The sequence below is a fragment of the Mesoplodon densirostris genome, chromosome 17 (genome assembly GCF_025265405.1).
Source record: "Mesoplodon densirostris isolate mMesDen1 chromosome 17, mMesDen1 primary haplotype, whole genome shotgun sequence".
Taxonomy (NCBI): domain Eukaryota; kingdom Metazoa; phylum Chordata; class Mammalia; order Artiodactyla; family Ziphiidae; genus Mesoplodon; species Mesoplodon densirostris.
This window is the reverse complement of record NC_082677.1, coordinates 24,507,101-24,519,418: the sequence shown is the minus strand read 5'-3', so window position 1 is coordinate 24,519,418 and position 12,318 is coordinate 24,507,101.

Sequence of the window (12,318 nt, the reverse complement as noted above, 5' to 3'; positions counted from 1 at the left end):
GTCTTTAGTACTTTATGGATGCTGAATATACATTGTTAGAATACTTATTAGTTTGTTTATATTTTATGAGCACGAATGGATATATTTTTTTAATTGGATAAGAATTTTTAAAAACTAACATGGAGGGGAGAATTTGAGTTCTAGTTATTTTCTAGAATTTTTATTCTAAAAGAGAGCATATAATAAACACTTGAGTTTCTGTCAATGTCATTTCTCAGAAGCAAAAAGATTTTTGGCTTGTGGAATGTCATGTTATTTTAGAGGACAAAATATGAATGTGGAATAAAGCAGTGTCAGGCTTATTTCTTAGATTTTAAGAAAGAAAGTTGATGATTAAAACTAAGAGAAAAAAAAAGCTGTTCAGTAAATGGTGCTGGAATTATTAGATATCCATAACAAAAAAGAAAAAAAATTAGATCCCTTCCTTACATCATAGTCAAAATTAATTCTAATAAATAAAAGACATAAATGTAAAAAGCAAAACTTCACACTTCGTAAAAGAAAATATGGGCACTCTTCCTGTGAAAACGCTGAGGAGGTTGTGAACAAAGAGCTGGCTGCTGCCAAGAAGGTCCTGCTACAGCTCCTGAGTTTACCGCTACCTAATCTGAGGTCACAACTGGTCTGAAGGTGGCAGGTGCCCTCTGTGCTTTTTCAGTGGTTCCCTTCTAAGACTTGAGCCCTCAGCCAGTCCTGAAGACAGGTCTGCACGTCCACTGCTCAGGCCTCTGATATCCATGTGACTGACAGGGTCTTGGTGGTCCAGCCGGGTGTCAGGCCTGAGCCTCTGAGGTGGGACAGCCAAGTTCAGGACGTTGGACCACCAGAGACCTCCCAGCCCCACATAATATCAATCAGTGAGAGCTCTCCCAGAGATCTCCATCTAAACGCTAAGACCCAGCTCCAGTCGATGACCACGAAGCTCCAGTGCTGGACACCCCATGCCAAACAACTAGCAAGACAGGAACACAACTCCACCCATTAGCAGAGAGGCTGCCTAAAATCATAATAAGGTCACAGACACCTCAAAACACACCACCAGACACAGTCCTGCCCACCAGAAAGACAAGATCCAGCCTCATCTACCAGAACACAAGCACCAGTCCCCTCCACCAGGAAGCGTACACAACCCACTGAACCAACCTTACCCACTGTGGGCAGACACTAAAAACAACAGGAGCTACGAACCTGCAGCCTATGAAAAGGAGACCCCAAACACAGTAAGCTAAGCAAAATGAGAAGACAGAGAAATACACAGCAGATGAAGGAGCACGGAAAATACCCAGCAGACTAAACAAATGAAGAGGAAATAGGCAGTCTACCTGAAAAAGAATTCGGGGTAATGACAGTAAAGATGATCCAAAATCTTGGAAATAAAATGGAGAAAATACAAGAAACGTTTAACAAGGACCTAGAATAACTAAAGAGCAAACAAACAATGATGAACAACACAATAAATAAAATTAAAAATTCTCTAGAAGGAATCAATAACAGAATAACTGAGGTAGAAGAATGGAAAAGTGACCTGGAAGATAAAATAGTGGAAATAACTACCACAGAGCAGAATAAAGAAAAAAGAATGAAAAGAATCGAGGACAGTCTCAGAGACTTCTGTGACAACATTAAATGCACCAACATTCAAATTATAAGGGTCCCAGAAGAAGAAGAGAAAAAGAAAACGACTGAGAAAATAGTTGAAGAGATTATAGCTGAAAAGTTCCCTAATATGGGAAAAGAAATAGTCAATCAAGTCCAGGAAGTGCAGAGAGTCCCATACAGGATAAATCCAAGGAGAAACACACCAAGACACATATTAATCAAGCTACCAAAAATTAAATACAAAGAAAAAATATTAAAAGCAGCAAGGGAAAAACAACAAGTGACATACAAGGAAATTCCCATAAAGTTAACAGCTGATCTTTCAGCAGAAGCTCTGCAAGCCAGAGGGTGTGGCAGGACATATTTAAAGTGATGAAAGGTAAAAACCTACAACCAAGATTACTCTGCTCAGCAAGGATCTCATTCAGATTCGACAGAGAAATTAAAACCTTTACAGACAAGCAAAAGCTAAGTGAATTCAGCACCACCAAACCAGCTTCACAACAAATGCTAAAGGAACTTCTCTAGACAAGAAACACAAGAGAAGGAAAAGACCTACAATAAAAAACCCAAAACAATTAAGAAAATGGTAATAGGAACATACATATTGATAACTACCTTAAATGTGCATGGATTAAATGCTCCAACCAAAAAACACAGACTGGCTGAATGGGTGCAAAAACAAGACCCATATATATGCTGTCTACAAGAAACCCACTTCAGACCTAGGGACACATACAGACTGAAAGTGAGGGGATGGAAAAAGATATTCCATGCAAATGCAAATCAAAAGAAAGCTGGAGTAGCAATTCTCATATCAGACAAAACAGACTTTAAAATAAAGACTATTGCAAGAGACAAAGAAGGACACTACATAATGATCAAGGGATCAATCCAAGAAGAAGATATAAGAATTGTAAATATTGATGCACCCAACATAGGAGCACCTCAATACATAAGGCAAATACTAACAGACATAAAATGGGAAATCGACAGTAAGAAAATCATAGTAGGGGAATTTAACACTTCACTTTTACCAATGAACAGATCATGCAAAATGAAAATAAGTAAGGAAACACAAGCTTTAAATGACACATTAAACAAGATGGACTTAATTGATATTTATAGGACATTCCATCCAAAAACAACAGAATACACTTTCTTCTCAAGTGCTCATGGAACATTCTCCAGGATAGATCATAGCTTGGGTCACAAATCAAGCCCAGGTAAATGTAAGAAAATTGAAATTGTATCACATATCACGAAATCGTATCTTTTCTGACCACAACACTATGAGAGTAGATATCAATTTTAAAAAGTTTCTGAAGAACCTAGGGGCAGGACAGGAATAAAGATGCAGACTAGAGAATAGACTTGAGGACATGGGGAGGGGGAAGGGTGAGCTGGGATGAAGTGAGAGAGTGGCATGGACATATATACACTACGAAATGTAAAATAGATAGCTAGTGGGAAGCAGCCGCATAGCACAGGGAGATCAGCTCAGTGCTTTGTGACCACCTAGAGGGGTGGGATAAGGAGGGTGGGAGGGAGGCAGATGCAAGAGGGAAGAGATATGGGAACATATGAATATGTATAACTGATTCACTTTGTTATAAAGCAGAAATTGACACACTATTGTAAAGCAATTATACTCCAATAAAGATGTTACAAAAAAAAAAAGGAAAATATAAGAGAATATTTTGTGGTGTTGGGCTATGGAAGGATTATTTTAAGTAAGGCATAAAAAGCGTAGCCCATTTTTTAAAAAGGATTCAAAATCTCACTGAATAAAAATGTTAAGTTTCTGTTCAATAGTAAACAACATACAAAAGTTAAGAGACCACAGACTGGGGAGAAGACTCAAATCAATAGAATTAGAAATGAAAAAGGAGAAGTAACAACTGACACTGCAGAAATACAAAAGATCATGAGAGATTACTACAAGCAACTCTATGCCAATAAAATGGACAACCTGGAAGAAATGGACAAATTCTTAGAAATGCACAACCTGCCAAGACTGAATCAGGAAGAAATAGAAAATATGAACAGACCAATCACAAGCACTGAAATTGAAACTGTGATTAAAAATCTTCCAACAAACAAAAGCCCAAGACCAGATGGCTTCACAGGCGAATTCTATCAAACATTTAGAGAAGAGCTAACACCCATCCTTCTCAAACTCTTCCAAACAATTTCAGAGGAAGGAACACTCCCAAACTCATTCTACGAGGCCACCATCACCTTGATACCAAAACCAGGCAAGGATGTCACAAAGAAAGAAAACTACAGGCCAATATCACTGATGAACATAGATGCAAAAATCCTCAACAAAATACTAGCAAACAGAATCCAACAGCACATGAAAAGGATCATACACCATGATCAAGTGGGGTTTATTCCAGGAATGCAAGGATTCTTCAATATACGCAAATCAATCAATGTGATACACCATATTAACAAACTGAAGGAGAAAAACCATATGATCATCTCAATAGATGCAGAGAAAGCTTTCGACAAAATTCAACACCCATTTATGATAAAAACCCTGCAGAAAGTAGGCATAGAGGGAACTTTCCTCAACATAATAAAGGCCATATATGACAAACCCACAGCCAACATTGTCCTCAATGGTGAAAAACTGAAACCATTTCCACTAAGATCAGGAACAAGACAAGGCTGCCCACTCTCACCACTCTTATTCAACCTAGTTTTGGAAGTTTTAGCCACAGCAATCAGAGAAGAAAAGGAAATAAAAGGAATCCAAATTGGAAAAGAAGAAGTAAAGCTGTCACTGTTTGCAGATGACATGATACTATACATAGAGAATCCTAAAGATGCTACCAGAAAACTACTAGAGGTAATCAATGAATTTGGTAAAGTAGCAGGATACAAAATTAATGCACAGAAATCTCTGGCATTCCTGTACACTAATGATGAAAAATCTGAAAATGAAATCAAGAAAACACTCCCATTTACCATTGCAACAAAAAGAATAAAATATCTAGGAATAAACCTACCTAAGGAGACAAAAGACCTGTATGCAGAAAATTATAAGACACGGATGAAAGAAATTAAAGATGATACAAATAGATGGAGAGATATACCATGCTCCTGGATTGGAAGAATCAATATTGTCAAAATGACTCTACTACCCAAAGCAATCTACAGATTCAATGCAATCCCTATCAAACTACCATTGGCATTTTTCACAGAACTAGAACAAAAAATTTCAAAATTTGTTTGGAAAAACAAAAGACCCCGAATAGCCAAAGCAATCTTGAGAACGAAAAACAGAGCTGGAGGAATCAGGCTCCTTGACTTCAGACTATACTACAAAGCTACAGTAATCAAGGCAGTGTGGTACTGGCACAAAAACAGAAAGATAGATCAATGGAACAGGATAGAAAACCCAGAGATAAACCCACGCACATATGGTCAACTTATTTTTGTTAAAGGAGGCAGGAATGTACAGTGGAGAAAGGACAGCCTCTTCAATAAGTGGTGCTGGGAAAACTGGACAGGGACATGTAAAAGTATGAGATTAGATCATTCCCTAACACCATACACAAAAATAAGCTCAAAATGGATGAAAGACCTAAATGTAAGGCCAGAAACTATCAAACTCTTAGAGGAAAACATAGGCAGAACACTCTATGACATAAATCACAGCAAGATCCTTTTGGACCCACCTCCTAGAGAAATGGAAATAAAAACCAAGATAAACAAATGGGACCTAATGAAACTTCAAAGCTTTTGCACAGCAAAGGAAACCATAAACAAGACCAAAAGACAACCCTCAGAATGGGAGAAAATATTTGCAAATGAAGCAACTGACAAAGGATTAATCTCCAAAATTTATAAGCAGCTCATGCAGCTCAATAGCAAAAAAACAAACAAGCCAATCCAAAAATGGGCAGGAGACTTAAATAGGCATTTCTCCAAAGAAGATATACAGACTGCCAACAAACACATGAAAGAATGCTCAACATCATTAATCATTAGAGGAATGCAAATCAAAACTACAATGAGATATCATCTCACACCAGTCAGAATGGCCATCATCAAGAAATCTAGAAACAATAAATGCTGGAGAGGGTGTGGAGAAAAGGGAACACTCTTGCACTGCTGGTGGGAATGTGAATTGGTACAGCCACTATGGAGAACAGTATGGAGGTTCCTTAAAAAACTAAAAATAGAACTACCATATGACCCAGCAATCCCACTACTAGGCATATACCCTGAGAAAACCATAATTCAAAAAGAGACATGTACCAAAATGTTCATTGCAGCTCTATTCACAATAGCCCGGAGCTGGAAACAACCTAAGTGTCCATCATCGGATGAATGGATAAAGAAGATGTGGCACATATATACAATGGAATATTACTCAGCCATAGAAAGAAACTAAACTGAGCTATTTATAATGAGGTGGATAGACCTAGAGTCTGTCATACAGAGTGAAGTAAGTCAGAAAGAGAAAGACAAATACCGTATGCTAACACATATATATGGAATTTAAAAAAAATGTCATGAAGAACCTAGGGGTAAAACGGGAATAAAGACACAGACCTACTTGAGCATGGACTTGAGGATATGGGGAGGGGGAAGTGTAAGCTGTGACAAAGCGAAAGAGAGGCATGGACATATATACACTACCAAAGGTAAAATAGATAGCTAGTGGGAAGCAGCCGCAGAGCACAGGGAGATCAGCTCGGTGCTTTGTGACTGCCTGGAGGGGTGGGATGGGGAGGGTGGGAGGGAGGGAGATGCATGAGGGAAGGGATGTGGGAACAGATGTATATGTATGACTGATTCACTTTGTTATAAAGCAGAAACTAATAAAAAATTTTAAAAAAAGAGACCACAGACTGGAAAAAATACTTTCCAACATAAAAACTACCATGGATTAGTATCTATTATATATATACACATATGTACATATGATATATAATGACATATCATACGTGTATATATAATATATATACATACATCCTATAAATCACTTATTTTATTTTTAAGTCAGGTTTATTGAGGTTTTCAGTTTTATTTATTTTTTTATACAGCGGGTTCTTATTAGTTATCCATTTTTAACATATTAGTGTATATATGTCAAACAGTCAGGTTTATTGAGATATAATTTTCAAACAGGAAAACTCATCCTCTTCCGTACAGTCCTATGAATCTTGACAAAAGTGTAGAGTTGTGCAATCAGCTTTATTATTAAAGTAGAGAATATTTATTTCATCTGTAAAAAAGTTCTGTAAGGCCTGTTTCCAGTCAACCCATCCCCCCTCCCACAGCTTGTGGCAATCATTGATCTATATTTCTCTGTATATTTTTGCCTTTTCCAAAATGTCATTTAAATGGAATCATATGTATGTAGCTTTTAGAGTCTGGCTTCCTTCATTTAGAGTAAAAAATATTTTGAGATCATCCATCTCATTGCTTATATCAGTAGTTTTTCCTTTTTACTGCTGAGTAGGATTCCAGTATATGGGTTTTCCAGTTTGTTTATCCATTCACCTGTTGAAGGAAATTGGGATGTTGCCAGGTTGGGGTGATTATGAATACAACCACCATAAAAAATTGTGTACAGGTTTTATATGAACACGTATCTTCCTTTCCTTCAGGTAAACACCATAGGATTGCTGGGTCATATGATAGATATATGCCTCTATATCTACTTTATAATAAACTGCCAAACTGTTTTCCAAATCGCTGTGCCATTTTCAATACCACCATTGATGAATGAGTATTTGTACCTGTTGCTCCCATCCTTATCATACTTGGTATTGTCAGTTTTTAAGGCGGTTCTAATAGGTAAGTTCTAGTAGGTGAGGTTATCTCATTGTGACTTTACTCTGCATTTATTTAATGACTAATGACCTTTTCATTTGATTCTTTGACTTCTGTAAAAATTCACATAAAATGATTTTCAGAAAGTAAACAATCCATTAGAAAAATGGGCAAGTTGTACGAACAGGCAATGTCCATCAAAGGAATTCAGAATAAGCAATATCAACAAACATCTAAAAACATGCCCAATAATACTGTAGTCAGAAAAATGCAGGGAGATGAGATATCATTTTAGACCCCTCAGGTTGGCAAAACTGTGTGATAACACAGGTTTTAGCAAGGATAAAAGTAAATGGAAATTTGTACACCTTGCAAATGGAAATGTAAATCAGTACAACCACTTGGAGACCTATTTGGTAGTGCCTTATTAGCTGAAGATACCTCTGGTCTATGACCAAACAATTCCACTCCTAGGTATGTACATATGGGCACAAAGAGATATGTACAAGAATGTGTATTGCAAGATTGTATTAATGAAAAATAGACACATAATAAAAGGAGAATGCATAAATAAACTTGTCTATTAATACAAATCAATGAATCATATAAACATGCATCAATCAGTATGTTGGATTTTTTAGTGTTGAGTGAAAGAATAAGCAGATTGCCAAATATGTACACACCACATGATACCATTTATGTAAAAATTTAAACACTCAAATAGCATATATTGTTTATGAATTCATATAGTAAAAGTATAAAAACATTTGTCGTAATAATATGCAACAATTTCAGGATGGTGGTTTCCTCTGGAAAGGAAGGAGAAAGCATAGTGAGAATAAAGCTTTAACTGTACCTGGAACATTTTACTTAAAAAAAAATCTGTTATATTACCTTTAGTTTATTTTATTATTTTAAATGTTTAATAATTTAAAACTATAGTTCCCATCATCTACCTCCATATTCTCCTGGCAAAACAACCTGAACCAGGTTCTAGGATTTATCCTAACTTCAAAACTTCTGTTCACTCTGATCTTATGTCTCCATTTAATAACTTGGTTGCTGATTCATACGATTGATTCCTCTCTTTTCGTTGAACCTGAGGTCCTTGGTAACTAAGGAGTTGATCCATGAATGTAAGCTTCCCTTGTTTGGGCCATTTCTCTTCCTCAACTGATGTCCTACTTCTGCACCCATATGGATAGATATTATTTTATTTGTTGATACACATTCTTAGTTCCTGCCAGCTGTCAGCCTGGATTTCTGAGTGTCTCTGGAGCCTAGGTTCCTTCAGCTTGGATTTGTCCGCTTTTTGGATAACCTCTTATACTTGTTGCTAGATGCTTTGACACCTGCTGCATTCATGAACTATTTTGGGGATATGGAACTCTGAGTTCCAGATTGGATTTCCACCCAGCTCTGCTGTCTGAAACCTGTCCCAATCTAGTGGATGAGTGTAATAGATAGCCCAGCTAAGAGTGATGAAAATTCACAGCTCTCAGTACTTGCTAAGCTTTCAGACTTCCTTCCTAACCTGTGTCAGACTGATCAAATTAAATGCCCTTGAGATCCAGGCCTTCAAAATAAAAACCACTTATTAGGACACAACTGTCTCTCTTAACCTTCCCTCACTCCTTAGACCTAAAGGTCTATAATATGTCTATATTTCTTGGAAATATAATTCTGTCTTAGAGATGACTGGGGCATCATGAGTCCTTTAAGTGTACACCCAGGATGGCATGCTTCCAAGCTACTTGCCTTGTGAAATACAACATGTCAGCAACCCTTTGCCTTAGATCTCCTGAATAGCCCTGCATTTGAACAGTGTGGTCTTTCTGCTCTCTGAAGATTCCTCTTTGGCTCTACCTAGGTTTCTTCTTCTAAGACCTCTCTGTTTATTGTACTTTTAGAGACTACTACAGCTCATGCCTGATTTAGACTAATTAGCAACTGGTTCACCCGCAACCTGAAACCCCACTATCCTCAAGGCTACTAACTCTGATCCCAGAGCTCCACTTTTTGTTGCCATTCCTCACGCCAAGCCTCAAGACCAGCATATGAAAAGAGAGGGCTAAAAGATATAGTGGAGCAGCAGAGATGAGTCTGCTGCCCAAACGATGCCTATTGTCTAATACTGTGACAGAGGAAAAATCAATTATAAACAACACAGTCCCTGCCTGCCTTCAAGTAGCACAGCTGTCAAGTAGGTTGCATAGAGGCAAAGATAATGGGTGAAGCAGGAGCTAGGCAGAGTCAGTGTGGAGAAAAATTTATCCCATGGAGGCTTTCTGCCAAATGCCTTTTCAGGAGTTCTCAGGGGGAGTCAGACCTTGGGGATAGGAGGTGATGCCGCTTCCTCCAAGTGGACTAATTAGTTTTCTAGACACCAGATGGCAGTAGACATCTCAGCATTATGATTCTGCCTCTTCTGTGTAGGGCAGTGGCCAAAAACTCCAAATGACAAGCAAAGATGAGATGGTAGGCTCTCAGCTCTGGTCTCCTGTTTGTATACCATTTATTGAAGTACTGGAGTTTTTTCCAGTGCATCCAAGAATCTGGTATGACATGAACTATGTATTCCTAAATATCTTTTATTAGTGTGAAGGGTGGGACTTGAATTTGGCAGGATAAAGGAGAGGCTGTTAGATTTGAGAGTTGTAGAACTTAGGAGCTGTAATTGTAGGTCACCAATATGATAGACTTAATGCTGAGAAGATGAGAAGGGTGCCATGTAGCTTTGTGAAAGGTTGTAAGGAGAGAAATTACCAGGATGTTATTGAGATTAGTAACATGCCAATAGGGTTGCCCCTGGGTACCACTGCTGACATAACATTTGAAGGTCACTTTGGCTTCCCTGAGAAAGCTTGTCAGTTACCCTTTGTGGCTTAGAATTCCTCAACATATTCTACAGTTACAAACACTGACAAAGAGAAATAAATCCAAGAAGTACCTTGGTTAGAAAATGTAGTTCATGTATATTTGATATTCTGAGGTAAGGGTGGATGACATTTAAATAAACGATTTAGATGGTGGGAAGGAGAAATGACCAATTAGTTACCTTGGTAGTGGGAAGAATAGGGCTGAAGATATAGCTTTAGGGTCTGGCTGGTTATTTCTGTCTGGCTAGCAGTCTGGGGTGGTATCCGGGACAGGTCCATTTTGACCTGGCAGGTAAAAAAGGGTCTGTCTGAGGCAGGATATAAATAGGATGTCATCATAATTTAGTTTACAAACAGATTTTTTTGAGAAAGAAAAGAGGCATTAACATCAAAAACTGTGATTATACCAGGATTGTGTATGATTTTACCAGGCAAAAACAGGATGTAAAGTGACCCTGAATATAAATACTGGGGCCTGGGGGGAGGGAGTGGTCCTCAGACTGGAGCAATTTTGTTGATGCCTTTATAGAGGTAACACATGACCAATATGAGTATCCCAGTGGCTCCTGTCATAGGTGGAAGTGAGGCACTTGTTACTGGAACAGCCATGAAGTTGGTGTTATATCACTGAGAGGCAGGGTGTTTAATGAGGAAATCCATCATGAAGGTGGCCCAGGGAAACTGAATGCTTGGCAGGGGGCACAGAAAGCCTTTGGCTTCTCCCAGCAGGTGTTTGTTCTTATGTATATCTTGTACCTCATTACATCCTGTAACTTTCACTTTTTGACCTGCAGGTATCAGAAGTCATGAGTCAAGGAAAGTAGAACCCAAGTTGGCCGAGGTGAACAAATGAACAGAGGGCAGGATTCATGACAATCTTCTGTGGCTTGCAGGTAATTTGAGAGAGACTTCTCCCTGAGGGCAGGTGGAGGATTTGCTTGGTCTCTTCATATATTATTGCCATTTCAGGAGGAGGGACAGGAGGTGGAATACAGGCTGGATCAGAGGACGGAACATTGTGATGTCACAAAACCCTGTCCCCAGGGGAGGTGGTGAATCAGATTGTTAAAAACAAGGAGAGGAAGCATTTGCTGCGTCCTGGCAGAAGGGACTGGTGTACAGATTCTGAATGGTATCTAAGAATCAATTATTTCTGCAGAAAGAGCTATCTGTTTGCAAAATGGCATTGTCCAGTCGTGTTTTAATGAAGGGATGCTGTAGCAGAAAGCTGCATTGACTTTTTCGGTAGAGACCAGGTAGAAATGCAGGCACTTCAGAGGATGCTGGTGTGGAGATGTAATAATGATCCAGAATCGAATAGGATAATGTACATTTCAGCAGACATCAGCTGAGGACATTTGCTCCTCTTGAAACTTAGCTGAATTCTTAGAATCACATAAAGAGTAAAGTGAGCAAGAAATGTTCATGATAATTAAGAACAGTTATAAAAAATTCAGACTAATATTGAAGTTGGCAGGGCATAGGGTTTGACACTAAAGCCCAAGTAGTACCTTGTAAAATGTTGACTTCTCTTTCCCATAAAAGAATAACATTTCCTCAAGCCATACACAAAAGGTGGTGTGGTATTCTATCATATTTTATTTATTGCACATCTTATTTTCATCAAGAGTTTATACAGGAATTTCAGAATAGCTACTGACCATCTGAAAAAGAGAGCAAGAATTACAGGTGGTTAAAGTGTAAAACAGGAGCTCTGTAGGAATCTTGTTACACCCATTATGCCCTGCCTTTAGGCATGATGTTTCAAGATAACAAGATCTTTGTAAGAATCTTATTACAGCAACTGATAAGGATAGCAACCTGTACAATCAAATGTGAGATAGGACAGGCTTTAAAAAGGAAGAACTTTTAGGGCTTCCCTGGTGGCGCAGTATTTGAGAGTCCGCCTACCAATGCAGGGGACACGGGTTCGTGCCCCGGTCCGGGAAGATCCCACATGCCACGGAGCGGCTGGGCCTGTGAGCTATGGCGGCTGGGCCTGTGAGCTATGGCCGCTGAGCCTGCGCGTCCAGAGCCTGTGCTC